This window comes from Oryctolagus cuniculus, chromosome 7 (genome assembly GCF_051225735.1).
Source record: "Oryctolagus cuniculus isolate XC-2025 breed Fujian yellow rabbit chromosome 7, ASM5122573v1, whole genome shotgun sequence".
Lineage (NCBI taxonomy): Eukaryota > Metazoa > Chordata > Mammalia > Lagomorpha > Leporidae > Oryctolagus > Oryctolagus cuniculus.
This window is the reverse complement of record NC_142873.1, coordinates 119,810,239-119,826,721: the sequence shown is the minus strand read 5'-3', so window position 1 is coordinate 119,826,721 and position 16,483 is coordinate 119,810,239. Positions and strand designations below refer to the sequence as shown.

The window sequence follows — 16,483 nt, the reverse complement described above, 5'->3', positions numbered from 1 at the left end:
CGGACGTTTGGGGACCAAGAGCGGTCTGGAGATGGAAGGGGAGGCTGTGGCTCAAGAGAGGCAGTGGGGGCCGGCGCCGCAGCTCACTTGGCTTATCCTCTGCCTGCGGCGCCGGCACAGCGGGTTCTAGTCCCGGTCGGGGCGCCGGATTCTGTCCCGGTTGCCCCTCTTCCAGGCCAGCTCTCTGCTGTGGCCCGGAGTGCAGTGGAGGATGGCCCAGGTGCTTGGGCCCTGCACCCCATGGGAGACCAGGAAAAGCACCTGGCTCCTGCCATCGGATCAGTGCGGTGCGCCGGCCGCAGCGGCCATTGGAGGGTGAACCAACGGCAAAAGGAAGACCTTTCTGTCTCTCTCTCTCACTGTCCACTCTGCCTGTCCAAAAAAAAAAAAAAGAGAGAGAGAGAGGCAGTGGGGACAGTTAAGAACAAAGGACACTAGCCAGCAGTTACGGGTACAGGCTCCAGGGCTCCGGGGCTCAGGCAGACCTGGGTTTGATTCCTGATTCTGCTGCTCCTCTGCAGTGTGTGCCCTCGTTGGGGCCTCAGTTTTCCTCATCTGTAAAATGGGTTCATAGCGGTACCTACTCACACCGCGCGGGGGGCCGTCAAAGGAGAAGTGTAGGTCAGGCGTTAAGCGCGGAGCCGGGCCAATGAAGCCGGGCTGGGGAGTCTGCGACCCCGCAGGCTGGGGCACCGCGAGGCAAGGCCTTGCGTCAGGGGGAGGCGCTGGACCGCAGCGTCCCGAGCGCGCAGCAGACCCTAAGCCCCTGGAGCTTCGGACCACCCGCAGCCTCGGCCGCCTCACCTCGCGGGGCTCGGCCCTGAGATGCTCCGCTCTGGTCTGGGCCAGCCGAGTAGCCGGAAGCCGGAGATCCGGGGGGCGGGACCGCCCCGCCTCCTCCGGGAAGAGCCACGCCCTCCTAAGGAGGCAGTCACGCCTTCTTAAAGAGGCAGCCGCACCCGGAAAAAGGCGCCCGCCGCGGCGCAGAGCCACGCCCACCGCCGCCCCTCCCGAGGCCGACCTCTGGCTGTTAAAGACAAGGGTGCAGCAGGCGCCGAGCGGAGTACGGGGTCTCTCCCGGTGGGTTTACGCCTTTGTTCCCGCGTAAAGGCAAGAGTGGAGAGAAAAGAGAGGCACCCGTGTCATCAGCCCGCAACGGCGAAGGCTGCGGCGGAGGCGTGAGTCGGAGCCCAGTGAGGGCAGGGGTGGGCTCTGCGCACTGGTAGTCGACTCCGGAGACCCCCGGACGACCCTGGAGGAGCGGTAGGGACGGCCTCCGCTGGGGCCTGCCCCCCGCCGGTGCCTCGTCAGCGCCTGGCAGCCCGCAGTCCCTGGGAGCGGCTCCTGCTCGTCCCCTGGTGTCTTGCGCTGGCCTCTGTCCAGGGGTCGCCATCTGGAGCGAGCAAGCTCGCGCTGTCTGGAGCGCGCAGCACCTGTGCGTTTGGCCTCACCGCGCTGCACCCCGTGGCCAGCTGGCACGGCTGTACATCGACGGATAATTAATATAAATAAATATACAGTTACAGAGACTATTTCTTTTTAAGATTTATTTATTTGAAAGTCAGAGTTACACAGAGAATGAGAGGCAAAGAGAGAGAGAAGTCTTCCATCTGCTGGTTCATTCCTCAATTGACCTCAAGGGAGCTGCGCTGATCAGGAGCCAGGAGCTTCTTCCCGGTCTCCCACCTGGGTGCAGGGCCCAAGGACTTGGGCCATCTTCTACTGCTTTTCCAAGCCATAGCAGAGAGCTGGACCAGAAGTGGAGCAGTCTGGATTCGAACCGGTGTCCGTATGGGATGCCAGCACTGCAGGTGGTGGCCTTACCCAATGTCCACAGCCATACCCATTATGCCACAGCACCGGCCCCTCTGTTTGTTTGTTTCAAATCCTTTGTTTCTTTCCCAGTGTTGATTTTTTTAAAAGATTTTATTTATTTATTTGACAGGTAGAGTTACAGACAGAAAGAGAGACAGAGAGAGAAAGGTCTTCCATCTGCTGGTTCACTCCCCAAATGGCTGCAACGGCCAGAGCTGCGCCAATCCAAAGCCAGGAACCAGGAGCTTCTAACGTGTCTCCCAAACAGGTGCAGGGCCCAGCAGTTGGGCCATTTTCTACGGCTCTCCCAGCCCGTACCAGAGAGCTAGAACCGGCACCCATAAGGGAGACGGGCACTGCAGGCGGAGGATTAACCTGCTGCACCACGCTGCTGGCCCCCTAAGACAGTATTTCTTTTTTCCTCAATCTTTAATAATAAAAAAGTCAAACAATGAAGAGTGCTCTTAAAATAACTTGTAAGGGGCTGGTGCTGTGGCGTAGTGAGCTAAGCTTCCACCTGCAGCACTTGCATCATATGGGCTCTGGTTCGAGTCATGTCTGCTCCACTTCCGATCCAGCTCTCTGCTGTGGCCTGGGAAAGCAGTGGAGGATGGCCCAAGTGCTTGGGCCTCTGCACCTGCTTGGGAAAACCCGGAAGAAACACTTGGCTTTGGATCAGCTCAACTGCAGCCAATGCAGCCATTTGAGGAGTGAACCAGCAGATGGAAGATCTTTCCCTCTGTAACTCTACCTCTCAAACAAATAAATAAAATCTTAAAAAATAAGAATAATTTGTAAAATGCCTAGAGCTGGGCTAAATTTCAACCATGTAGCAAATCCTGAGGTTAAAGTTCATATAATTAATAATACCCACATGCCTCAATGTGCCTCTGTGAAAATGAAAAAAAAATAAAAAACAACAACATAAGCTCTTAACATTAAACACCAAAATTAGTTTAAGCATTCAGCAGCAAATGGTTTTCTTTCTCTGGAAATGGCCTGAAATATTAGTCATAGCTAATATATACAAAATGCGACTGGAGAATTCTCATTTTATCCCAAGTTAAACCACCTAACAGCATCACCTGTATATTGCCATCACGCTACTCTGGGAAGCTGTGACATACACAGTGCTGTAGGACCCGGGCCTTTCAGTTTCTAAGCACAGCAGACTTCGTTACTGTACATGAACTCTGCAGCTCCCGCTTAGATGGGAATCCTCCACGCAGGATGGTATGGACCCTGTTCTTCTACTGCTTTCCCATAGCAGAGAACTGGATTGGAAATGGAGCAGCCGGGTCTCAAACCAGCGCCCATATGGAATGGAAGCACTTCAGGCCAGGGCATTAACCCGCTGTGCCACAGCACTGGCCCCAGCAGCTGCTCCATTGCAATCCAGCTCCCTGCTAATGCACCTAGGAAAGTGGCAGGAGATGGTCCAGGTGCTTGGGACCCTGCACTCAGGTGGGAGATTGGCTTCGGCCTGGCCCAGCCCTGGCTTGGTCATTGTGGCCATTTGGGGAGTGAACCAGCAGGTGGAAAATTCTCATTCTCTCTCTCTTTCCCCCGCATCCCCCCATAACTCTTTCAAATAAATAAACCTTTTTTAAAATAAATAAATAAATAAATAAAAGACCCCATCACAAGTAACGTTCACTAAGAAGATAATTTCAACTTAGTCCTGCAGTGAAATACCCTTTTTCCTTGTTCTTTTCTTGCACAGTTCTGTCAAATGAAGATAACAGCACATTCATGATAAAGTTATATGACTGCTTCAGCACCACAAAATGAGTTGGGAGAATGAGCATCTGTCCTGGATTGCAGGGTCACAGGTTAGCCAGGGGAGTGCACTGTACTGTTCCAACACACACCTGAGGACAGCTGGAGTCTGACATGAGTCAAGTGGGCGGGGAGAGAACATTTCTTGAACTGGCATGATGACCAGGCATTCTGCACGCAGGACGTTCAAATCTCAGAACAGGCTTGCAAGCTTGGGATGATCAGCCCTGCTGTGTAAAGAGAAGGCGGATGCTCAGCAGATGTGCCGGGCACTTGTGGTTGAGTGTGTGCCAGGCATGACTCTCAGTTCAGGAATTCAGGTGTGCAAATGTATCAGACACTCGTAGGCCCCGTTTCAGACCGTCTTGGTGGCGCCTACTGCTTGTTTCACCACTGCTGATCCCATTCCAGCTCGGGCAGTTATAACCTGAGCCTGGGGCCTCCCACATCCTGCATCGAGGCTTGTTTGTCCACGCTACAGGGTCATGGGACTCTGCTGGAACCGCTGAGACCCTGGACAGGCGCATCCTCGAAGCGCAGAGGCAGGAAGTAGTCGATGGCCCGCGGGGCAAAGCTACCTTTGCCTGATGGGTTTGACAGTTGATGGACACGTGATTCTCCCCACTCCCCTCGGATAGATGCCCGCAGACTCTCATGCAGCTGTCCAGTGGTCTGGCAGGATGCAGCCAGCAGACGCCTTCGCAGGTGGCCGATCGGTCATGCGTCTCTGCGGTGGCTCTCCGTCCTTTCCTGTCCTTCACGCACAGCCCCTGGACTCACTCTTGCCATTAAACTGCTTATATGAAGGCTGTTCTAAGGCAAATTGGTTCCAAGAGTGGCCCCCAAAAAAGAGAACCTGAAATGCATTTTGGAATGGGGTTGCTCAGCAGTTAGATAGCTGCAAAACCCCAGTGCTGGGGAAGAGGAGGTGACGGGGGAGAACCCCCAGACAGAGCAGTGTCACCATCATTAAGCATCTGTCTGCAGCTGATGGAGGTGAAGTACAGGTGGCAGATAAGGCGGTGGGTTCTTTAGTGGCTGTGGCACTGGAACAGTAAAGGGACAATGATAGTTGTAAGGAGTATGGACCACATTGGCTTTTCCTAGTGTTGGAAACGGCTTGATGCACTTTGTGACAGCCTTAGCTGTCTCCGTGGTAGCTTTGAATTCGAGTGTGAGAGAGCTGAAAACTCAGGGCCCAGATCCGACTGCAGGGGAGTTAAGTTGCAAAGACGACTGCAGGTATTACAGGAAATGAGTGGGAACCTGAGAAGTATGTGGGAAGATAGACTCTTAGCCGGTCCCTGCTTCCAGATATTCTTGAAACTTCCACAGTGGAGGAAGTAGTCCTCTCCCTTGTGCCAAAGGAAAGCAAATTCCTCTTGCCTAGAGACCCTGCCCAGCAACGCTTCAGACCAAGGGGCCCATTTAATTAGCAAAGAAAATGCAACTTTCATGTCCATGAGATCCACCGCCCATATAACGTAACCCCGTCACCCAGGAGTAGTGGCCTAGTAGAATTGTCAAAGGCATAGCTAAGGCCCCAGCTTGGCAGAAACATTCAAAGGGCGCTGGCCTCCAGCTGGGATTATTTCACTGAACGAGCAGTTTATAAATTACCTAAAAACCTAGCATACTGGATCTACAGACCAAAGGGTAGCTCTTCTTACGGTCACTGCAGGCTTTTTAAGTTTTAAAGATGTGGGTAGGCCCTTAGGAGAACAGTTAGGAAGAAGGTTCATGAAGAAGTTCCCTTGAGCTGGGAGAGGAAGAACGAGTCTGAGCAGTGATGGGGGTGTAGATGCGGGTGTTTTCCTGAAATGAGGCCGTGTGTGCTCCCTTCCTAGGATAACCTAATCGGAAGGCCTCCAGGGAGGGTTCACCCTTAATTCCCAGGAAGTCTCAGGAATTCCACCTCAAGGTGGAAAGACCCTGGAGGGCGAGCACTGCTGTGCACTTGGTGTAGGCAAGGCGCCTAGTGCAGCAGAGATTCACTGCGGCTCAGGCCGTGTGGGAGCAGAGAATTCCTACAAGCCCAGGATGGACCTGGGAGTTGCAGAGAGCACTTCTGGGGCTGGAGATGCTATACCTGGGGAACAAGGACGCATCTCAGCCACTCTCCAAATTGTGTGGCCGTGGGTGACCAAGGGACGTCACAGACTGTGCTTCACCCAAAGCTTGTGCCACCTGGGCCGCGGGGGACTTAGATACAACCCTGAGGAAGTAGACAGGCCCTGAGTTGTGTGAATCTGTGTTTCTGTCGAGTTGGCATAAGGGCCAGAAATACACAGTGACTTAGAGCTGGACCAGGAGGAGAGGAGGGGTCTTTCCTTAGCTTGGTCCACGTTCTGTGTCATTTTGAAATGCAGTATCACAAGCTGGGTAATTATAAAAGGAAGGAATTTATCTCCCGCAGTTCTGGAGGCTGGGTCTGGCATGGAACTTCTTGCTGTGGCATCCCATGGCAGAAGGCAGAAGGGCAAGACAGCAAGACCCGGCAACAGATGGAACCCACAGCCTTGCCCTTCTACAGTCAGCATGAATCCTGTTCATACTGATGGAGTCCTCACCCAAACACCTCCCATTAGGCCTCACCTTGGACCATGGCTGCACTGGGATTACATTTCCAACACAAGCGTGGATGCATTCAGACCACAGCAGTCTGTCTGATAGGGAGAGGTTGAGTGACTCAGCCTTGGCCATTCATCTAGGTGGAGTTCATGTCAGGGGTGTGCTAGAGCATGTTCAATCCAGTTTATAAGAGCCTCTTCAGGAGTTCTGTGAGTTGGTTATTAAATTCAGCCGTTATAAAAATTATATCAGGGCTGGTACTGTGGTACAGCAGGTAAAGCTGCTGCCTGCAGTGCCAGTATCACGTAAGGGTACCAGTTTGAGTCCTGGCTGCTCCACTCCCGATCCAGCTCTCTGCTATGGCCTGGGAAAGCAGTAGAAGATGGCCCAAGTCCTTGGGCCCCTGTACCTGTGTAGGAGACCTGGAGGAAGCTCTTGGCTCCTGCCTTCAGATTGGCACAGCTCCAACCATTAGGGCCAACTGGGGAGTGAACCAGCAGATCGAAGGTTTATCTCTCTCTCTCTCTCTCTCCCTCTCTCTCCCCCTCCCTCTCTGCCTCCCTCCCTCCCTCCCTGTCTCTCTCTCTCTCTTTCTCTCTCTGCCTCTACCTCTCTGTAACTCTGTCTTTCAAATAAAATAAATAAATATTTTAAAAAATTATATCAGGCTGGTATTGTGGCAAAGCAGGTTAAGCCACTGTTTGCAACACTCCGGAATCATTGCCAATCCAGGTTCCTGCTAATCTGCCAAGGAAGGCAGCAGAAGATGAAGATGGCTCAAGTGTTTGCCCCTGTCACAACATGGGAGATCAGAATGGAGTTCCAGAGCATGATGGGTAAAGCCACTGCCTGCAGTGCTAGCATCCCATATGGGCACCAGTTCAAGTCCCAGCTGCTCCACTTCCGATCCAGCTCTCTGCTATGGCCTGGGAAAGCAGTAGAAGATAGCCCAAGTCCTTGGGCCCCTGTACCCATGTGGAAGGCCTGGAAGAGGCTCCTGGCTCCTGACTTCAGCCATTGAGGCCATCTGGGGAGTGAACCAGTGGATGGAAGACCTCTCTCTCTCCCTGCCTCTGCCTATCTGTAACTCTGCCTTTCAAATAAATAAATATTTAAAAATAAATAAATAAAAGTAAAAAAATAAAAAAGAAAGTAGCTCCAGGCTCCTGGCTCCAACCTGCCCCAGCCTCAGGCATTGTAGACATTTGGGGAGTGAATCAGAGGATAAAAGATGTCTGTTTCTGTGTGTGTGTGTGTCTTTCTAACTTTGCCTTTCAAATAAGTAAAAATAGAATAAATATAAAAATTATAAAAATTTGCAATAAAATAAGCTGTATTAACAAGAGAGGAAATAATATACAAAACACCACTTCCAAAATGTGTTGCTGCATCTTGCTCTTCTCTCTGCCCTTGGGGTTGCTGAGTACCTGGTACAACTCCAGCTTCACATCAGCCAAGGCAGAATTATTTACATTATAGATCAGCCATTGCACCATGGCTGGGGTGAATTTATTGTTCCATTCATTCTATACTATATCTGGTAAACTTTTTTTAAAAGATTTTATTTTTTTATTTGAGAGGTAGAGCCACAGACAGGGAGAGGGAGAGACAGAGTTCTTCCATCCGCTGGTTCACTCCCCAAATGGCCACAATGCCCAGAGCTGGGCCGATCCGAAGCCAGGAGCTAGGAGCCTCCTCCAGGTCCCCCACAAGGGTGCAAGGGCCCAAGCACCTGGACAGTCCTCTACTGCTTTCCCAGGTCACAAGCACAGAGCTGGATCAGAAGAGGAGCAGAGCTTGCTTCAGCAGCACATATACTAAAATCGGAACAATACAGAGAAGATTAGCATGGCCCCTGTGCAAGGATGACACACAAATTCATGAAGCATTCCATATTTAAAAAAATATAAAGAAGAGGAGAAGGAGCAGCCAGGATATGAACCGGCACCTATATGGGATGCTGGCACCACTGGTGGAAGCTTAGCCCACTATGCACAGTGCCAGTCCCCTAGCAATCTTCTGTAAAGGCCAGGCAGTCTGGTGCAGCACCTCCACTCTGCTATTGCAACACACAGGCAGACAGAGATAAAAGCAGACGTGAACAGGCAGGCTGTATGCCAATTAAACTTTATTTGCAAAAGTAGGCACAGAGCCAGATCCAGCCCACAGGCCATATGTTGACAACCCCTCCCTTATCTAGATCCTAAGATGGAGATGGAGAAAATGTGAATAATGCAGACTCGACATAAAAATATGTTTGGTATCTGTAATACTAATATTGGCATTATCACAAAATTGAGGCAGTATTCAGAAACAAATTGCTTGTGTCACAAACAAATACGTGCATTTTGACATAGTTCTTTATTTTTTTTCACTCTCAACTTATTCCTTAGCATATAGGACAATATCAACCAACATTCATGTTCAAATTTTTATCATTGATCAGTTGGAGACATAAGTAGGTGACAGAAATAAGCATTTGGAAAAAATCAATGAAAGAATTTGTTGAAAATCAATTGAGGGGCCGGCACTGAGGCATAGTAAGCTAAGCCTCTGCCTGCGGCACCAGCATCCCATATGGGCACCAGTTCGAGTCCCAGCTGGGCCTCTTTTGATCCAGCTGTTTATGGCCTGGGAAATCAGTACAAGATGATCCAAGTGCTTGGGCCTCTGCATGCACATGGGAAGCCTGGAGGAATGTCCTGGCTCCTGGCTTTGGATCTGCCCAGCTCAGGCCGTTGCAGCCATCTGGGGAGTGAACCTGCAGATGGAAGACCCCTCTCTCTGCAACTTAGCCTCTCAAATAAATTTTAAAAAAAGAAAACCAATTGACTAGAATTTACAGGAAGCAATAGAGTACATTTTACTGTTTGTAAATCATTTGCATTTCAATACAAAGTGTAATAAATGTATAGCATGCCTTCTTTTTCTAAGAAGCTTTAGGTTCAACCTTCAGTTTCAAGCCTGTGCCTCTCACCAAAGCCCTCATACTTCCTCTACACTGGCTATGGAAAAGACAAACTGCACCTGTCCATGGCCACCACCCCAACTTCCAGCAGACCTGACAAGGTCCTGCAACCATACTAGGTTATTTACACAACCCTCCACAAAAAATGACCACATTGGCTTTGGCAACAGCATAATCTGTATCTGTCATTTAACTCCAGCTATAATATCCTTGTTGCTTTTTCATAGCAATCTTTAAATATTTTTAAACATTTACTTATTTGGGGGCTGGTGTTGTAGCACAGCAGGTAAAGCTGCTGTCTGCAGTGCCGGCATCCCATATGGGTGCCGGTTCTAGTCCCGGCTGCTCCATTTCCCATCCAACTCTCTGCTATGGCCTGAGAAAGCAGTAGAAGATGGCCCAAGTCCTTGGGCCCCTGCACCTGCTTGGGAGACCCAGAAGAAGCTCCTGGCTTCAGATCAGCACAGCTCCAGCTGTTGCAGACATTTGGGGAGTGAACTAGTGGATGGAAGACCTCTCTCTCTCTCTCTCTCTCTCTCTCTCTGCCTCTCCCTCTCTGTAACTCTACCTTTCAAATAAATAAATAAAGCTTTAAAAAAATATTTACTTATTTGAAAGGCAGAGTTACAAAGAGAGGAGGAGAGACAGAGACACACACATACACACAGAGAGAGGAGATAATCTTTTTTTATTTTTTGAAATAGATTTATTTGGAAGGCAAGACAACAGAGAGAGAGGTAAAGAAAGAAATCTTCCATCCACCGGTTCTCTCCCAAATGGCCACAATAGCCAGGGCTGCACCAGGCTGAAAGCAGGAGCCAGGAGCTCCATTTGGGTCTCCTATGTGGGTGTCAGGGTCCCAAGCCCTTGTGCCATCTTCCTCTGCCTTCTCAGGTGCATCCAGGAAGCCGAATGAGAAGCAGAGCAGCCAAGGACTCCAACCAGCACTCTGATATGGGACGCCAGCATTACAGCAGTGGCTTAACCCACTGTGCCTCAACACCAGCCTCGTCTATTACATTTTTGGTTGGTTATGGCTCATCCACCTTATCACTTACCTCCTTACTAAACTCTCATATTAGTCACTGTGTTTAATTTGTTGATTCAGTCAATGTATTGGATTTCCTTTGTAGTTGAGCTTATCTGCATATAATGAGTTTAGTATGTTCCTTATCTATCATTATATTGTTTTATTGATGTATTGTATTGGGCAGGACTAATCCCTACACTGAATTTATTAGGTGGTAGGAGATAGATATTTTTCCAATTAATAAAGCCTCCTCTTACTCCTTGTTTCCTTCAAGATTTTCTTTTTGAAATATAAACAGATGCTGACTTTTCTCAGATGCTTTTTGTAGGCTTGATGAGAGACCATGCAATCTTTCTACTTTAATCCATGAAGATGGTGAGATGTTAAAGACTTATTCAACAGATCAGAGTTGTCCAAATCCTGGACATTTCAAAGAAAAGTTTAACCTTAGCCTGGCTCTTGGGCAATAACCTATAAGCTCTTGGAAAATGCTGCCGACGGCTATGGGCCAGGCCACAGAGTTTATGCCAGCAGTGTGATTTGTGGTGGGGAACTTAGGTCAGGTGGTATCAGCTTGCTGTCCGGAGGGCTTGGAGACAGAAGGTCAGCCATGGGAGGCAGTCAGCCATACCTGTGTGATTATCCACCAGTAAAACCCCTGGACATCAGTGCTTCCGTGAGCCTCCCTGGGGGAAATGCTGCTCCTAGAACTGATGAGATACTCACTTGGAAACAGAAATTCACAGCTTGCAGGCACAGAAACCCAAGAGCAAAAGCCTCGGTAGGAACCAGCCTGGGCCCTTGTGCCTCATTAGCAGAGTGAATCAGAGGAAGGGAAATATTCCCTTTCTCTCTCTGTCTCTCTGTCTCTCTCTCCATATCGCTCAGTGTTTCAACTAAATAAATCTTAACAGAGAGAGCGAGAGACACAGTTCCAGCAGGTAGACAGTCAGCAAGGACATAGAAGTCAGCAGCACCATTGGTCAGCTGACGCAAACATCTATAGACTTCTTCCTCCAACCACAGCAGAAAACACATTCTTCTCAAGCTCACGTGAAACGTCTACCATGCTATCTTAACACTTTCCGGGCTATAAAACACCTTATCGTGTGGGCACATTCCGAGCTATAAAACACACCTGAGCAAATTAAAAAGAACAAAAGTCATGCAGTGCATGCCCTCAAATCATGGTGGAATCAAACTAAAAATCAGTAATAGAAAGATAGCTGATAAATCCCAAAATAATACATGAGGACAGGAATTTAGCCTAGCAGCAAACATGCTGGTAGACATCTGTGTCCCACTTCAGAGCACCTGTATTGGATCCTTGGCTCTGGCTCTTGACTTCAACTTCCTGCTACTGCAAGACACTCTGAGAGCAGAGGTGATGGATCAAGTAATTGGTCCTTGCCATCCACACAGGAAACTTGGATTGAGTTCCTACCTCCTGGCTTTGGCCCCGGCCCAGCCCCAGGCAGTGTGGCATTTGGAGAGTGAACCAGCAGACGGGGCTGTTTCTCTCTTTCTGACACACACTCTCTGACTCTCTCTCTCTTCCCTCGCCCCACCCCTGCCTCTCAAATAAATAAATAATGTTTTAAATAAATAATGCATGAGTCAAAGAAGAAATCTCAAGAGAAACTAAAACTATGTTGAACTTGGGTAGGCTTTTGGCACAGCAGTTAAGACTCCATTTGGGAAACCTGCATTCCATATTGGAGGGACTGAGTTTAACACCCAGCTCAGGGCTGGCGCTATGGTGTAGAAGGTTAAGCCTCTGCCTGAAGTGCTGGCATCCCGTATGGGCACTGTTTCAAGTCCTAGAGGCTCCATTTCTGATCCAGCTCCCTGCTAATGTGCCTAGGAAGGCAGCAGAAGATGGCCCAAGTGCTTGGGCCCCTCCACTCATGTGGGAGACCTAGAAGAAGCTCCTGGCTCCTGGCTTCAGTCTGTCCCAGCCCTGGCCATTTCGGCCATTTAGGGAGTGAACCAATGGATGGAAGATCTCTCTCTCTGTCTCTGTCTCTCTGTCTCTCTCACCTTCTCTCTCTGTATCTCTCCCTTTCAAATAAATAAATAAATCTTTAAAAATGTATATAAATAAAAGCACCAGCTCTGCTTTCCATCCAGCTCCCTGCTAATGCACACCCTGGGAGGCAGCAGTTGATGGATCCCTGCCATCCATGTCCAAGATCTGAATAGAGTTCTGGGCTCCTGGCTTTGGCCTGGTCCAACCCCAAATGATGCAGGCATTTTGGAAGTAAACTAGCAGTTGGAAGATCTCTGTCTGTTTCTCTCTGTCTCTTTCAGCTTTTCAAATAAAAATTAATAAAGTAATTAGTCAATTCATTAAAGTTTACATGGAGAGGCAAATAACCCAGAAGAGTCAACACAATGATTAAGGAAAAGAATGAGGTTAAAGACCTTTCTCTCTGTCTCTCTCCCTCACTGTCTAGGTCTGCCTGTCAAAAAAAAAAAAAAAAAAAAAAAAGGATGAGGTTAGAGAACTGATGTGGTGTGACTCTAAGACGTATTATAGTCACAGTAATCAAGACAGTGCTGGCTTGTGAAAGAATAGGCACATTTATCAATGGAACAGGGCAGACTGTCCAGATAGACTCACATAAATATGGTCAACTCATACTTGCCAAAGAAGCAAAGCCCGCACAGTCTCTTCACCAAATGGCCCAGGCCCTGCACCCGCGTGGAAGACCCGGAAGAAGCTCCTGGCTCCTAGCTTCAGACCAGCGCAGCTCCAGCCATTGCGGCCATCTGGGGAGTGAACCAGAAGATGGAAGACCTCTCTCCCTCTCTCTGCCTCTCTTTCTCTCTCCATGTAACTCTGACTTTCAAGTAAATAAATAAATCTTTAAAAAAAATTCTCAACACTGTCAAGAGAATGAGAGGACAAGCCACGCTGGGAGAAAAGCATTTGCAAACTACATATCTGATAAAGGACTGTTATCCAAAATATGCAAGGAACCCTTGATACTCAACAGTAAGAAAATAAACAGCATAATTTATTTTTATTTTTATTTTTTGACAGGCAGAGTGGATAGTGAGAGAGACAGAGAGAAAGGTCTTCCTTTGCCGTTGGTTCACCCTCCAATGGACGCCATGGCGCTGCGGCCGGCACACCACGCTGATCTGAAGGCAGGAGCCAGGTGCTTCTCCTGGTCTCCCATGGGGTACAGGGCCCTAGCACTTGGGCCATCCTCCACTGCCTTCCCAGGCCACAGCAGAGAGCTGGCCTGGAAGAGGAGCAACCGGGACAGAATCCGGCGCCCCGACCAGGACTAGAACCCGCTGTGCCGGCGCCGCTAGGTGGAAGATTAGCCTATTGAGCTGCAGCGCCGGCCACAACATAATTTTTTAAAATTACTTTGGTATTTATTTATTTGAGAAGTAGAGTTACAGACAGTGAGAGGAAGAGACAGAGAGAAAAGTTTTCCGTCTACCGGTTCACTCCCCAAATAGCCGCAATGGCCAGAACTGCGCCAATGTGAAGCCAGGAGCCAGGAGCTTCTTCCTGGTCTCCCACATGGGTGCAGGGGCCCAAGGACTTGGGCCATCTTCTACTGCTTTCCCAGGCCACAGCAGAGAGCTGGATCAGAAGTGGAGCAGCCGGGACTAGAACTGGTGCCCTTATAGGATGCCGGCACTGCAAGTGGAGGCTTTACCCACTATGCTACAGTGCTGGCCCAACAACATAATTTGAAAAATAAGCAAAAGGGGGCTAGAATTGTGGTACAGCAAATTAAGCCACTTCCTGCAGTGTCGGCATCCCATATGAGCGCTGGTTCAAATCCCGGCTGCTCCACATCTGATCCAGCTCCCTGCTAATGTGCCTGGGAAAACAGCAAAAGATGGTCCAAGTACATAGACCCCTGCCATCTACATGAGAGACCCGAATGAAGTTCCAGGATCCTGGCTTAGGCCTAGCCCAGATTCAGTCATTGTGGCCATTTGGGGAATGAACCAGAGGATGGAAGATATCTCTTCTCTCTGTAACTGCCTTTCATATAAATAAATAAACTTTTATTAAAAATTGGCAAAAAGCAGGAACAAACACCTCATCAAAGAAAACATAGCTAGCAAATAAATACAGATGCTCCTGAACTTATGAAAGTTCAACTAATTAATGAGTTTTCGACTTTACAGAGTACAAAAGTGATATGCATCTAGCAAACCATACCATGCTGCTTGAAGAATTAGATGTGTTAAATGCATTTTCAATTTACTATGCTTTCAACCTATAATGAGCTTCTCAGGACCTAGCCCCATGGAAATAAGTCAAGGAGCTTCTACATATAAAAGATGCTCAATATAGTGTGGCATGAAGGAATTGCAACCTAAAATGAGATGGCCCTCCACACATATTAAAATGGAAAAATCCAAAATATTGAAGGTACAAAATTCTGGCAAGGATGTGGAGCAACAGGAGCCCTAATCCATTGTTGGTAGGAATGCAAACTTGGGAAGACAGTGTGGCAGGGTCTTCCAAAACTAAACATATTCTTACTATACGATCCAGCAATTGTGTGCAATCTACACAAAAACCTGCACACAGATGTTTAGAGCAGATTTGTTCACAGCTGTCAAAACTGGGGAGCAATCAGGATGTCCCCCAGCAGGTGAATGGATAATGAAATACTACTGAGCAAGAGAAAGCAATGAGCTCCCAAGCCAGAAAAAGACGTGGAGGAAACTTTAAGGCATATTACGAGGGGAAAGAAGCCAATCAGAAAAGGTTGCACACCATGTGAGTCCTGCTTGCCACACCCTGGGAAAGGCAAAACTATGGAGATATTTAAAAATCTAGGGTATCCAGGTTTGGGAGAGGAATGTGTAGGTGGAGCACAGAGGATTTTTGGGACAGTGAAACTTCTTTCTGAATGATGCTGTAATGATGGATACATCTCGTTAACCGAGCAACTTCAAAAAGCTTGTGGAAGATGGAATTAGAGATATGTTTATTTTGGGATGGGCGTAGTGGAGCAGCAGGTTATGCTACTGCTTACAACATCTGCATCCCATATTAGAGTGCCAGTTCGAGTCTCAGCTACTCCGCTACAATCCTGGGAAGCAACAGATACTGGCTTAAGTACTTGAGTCCCTGCACCCAGGGAGGAGACCCGGATGGAGTTCTTAGCTCCTGACCTCAGCTGTTGTGGCCATTTGGGGAGTGAATCAGTAAATAAACGATCTCTCTTCCTCTGTCACTCTGAATTTTGAACAAATAAATAAATCTTTGTTTTTTAGAGATATTTATTTTAGTGCAAAGAAATTTTGGGATCCATGTATATGCAATATCTTCAAAAAGTTCATAAAAGTGTGTATTATAAAGTACATGGCTTTTAAAAACACTTTTGCAACAAAACACACTTATCCTTTTAATTCCCTTTTTCCATGAGCTTTTCTGCTTGCATATATGTTTCCAAATCCATGGAGTGTCTAACACCGAGAGTGAACCCTGATGTAGACAACAGGCCTCAGGTGTGGGCTCATCTACTGTGACAAGGGTGCCAGCTTAGTGCAGGGTGTTGGCAGGGGGTGGCCCTCCACTCAGTGCTCGATTGTGCTGTGAACCTAAATGTGCTCTAAAAACACGAAACCCCTGGCAGTCTCAGGGCTGGAGTAGTTCACCAGGATCTGCCGTGAGCTCGGCCCCTGGCAGGGGTGCAACTGCCGGAGGGGCAGGTGCTGTGCTTCGTGGGCGCAGCCTGTGGCCTTCGCAGCAGCACGCTCAGAAGCAGCACCTCGTGTCTTCCTGAAGTGAACACAGCAGAGGCTGCAGGACGCCGCGGCTGAGGCTGACCCCTTTGGCAGGTGTCGTCCTGCCCTCCCTCTCTGCCCTCACAGACACCCAGGGACTGTGCAGGTATGGAGATGCCTCGGGAGGGAGAAGCTCAAAGCTTTGTGAACTTACAACCCCGGAGAGAAGACTGAATTCCAAAGCTGGCTTAACTCACGTCCCTTCCCCCTCTTTAGGCTTCTGTTTTCCCAATAAAAGAGAAAGAAAATTGGGGCCCATGTTGTGGCTTAGCAGGTTAAGCCACTGCCTGCAGTGCCGGCATCCCCATATGTGCACTGGTTCAAGTCCCGGCTGCTCCACCTCCAATCCAGCTCCCTGCTAATGTGCCTGGGAAAACAGCTGAAGATGGCACTTGGGCCCCTGCCCCCATGTGAGAGACCTGGATGGAGTTCTAAGCTCCTGACTTAGGCCTGGCCCAGTCCTGGCTATTGTGGCCATTCTGGGAGTAAACCAGCAGATGGGAGATATTTCTCTCTCTCTCTCTCTCTCTCTCTCTCTCTCACTC

General features: G+C 48.8%; 2 protein-coding genes and 1 non-coding gene across 9 annotated transcripts in view; 1 reads left to right on the top strand and 2 right to left on the bottom strand.

The window, feature by feature from the left end:
* YIPF1 (Yip1 domain family member 1) overlaps window positions 1–842 on the bottom strand; it is a 46,761-nt gene extending 45,919 nt beyond the window's left edge. For 3 of the 7 annotated variants that reach the window (XM_017346281.4, XM_089300599.1, XM_017346285.4), the window contains exon 1: window positions 486–842. The gene's annotated coding sequence lies outside the window, so the exon portion shown is untranslated. The remainder of the gene's footprint in view (window positions 1–485) is intronic. The other 4 variants (XM_002715085.6, XM_051857753.3, XM_017346284.4 and 1 more) reach the window with 2 other exon arrangements.
* Window positions 1–16,483, bottom strand: part of IFT25 (intraflagellar transport 25) — an 85,815-nt gene that overhangs the window by 265 nt on the left and 69,067 nt on the right. The gene's annotated exons all lie outside the window — the stretch shown is intronic.
* On the top strand, window positions 7,959–8,065 carry LOC127493788 (U6 spliceosomal RNA). The gene has a single exon (XR_007924332.3). It is a non-coding gene; the product is annotated as a U6 spliceosomal RNA (small nuclear RNA).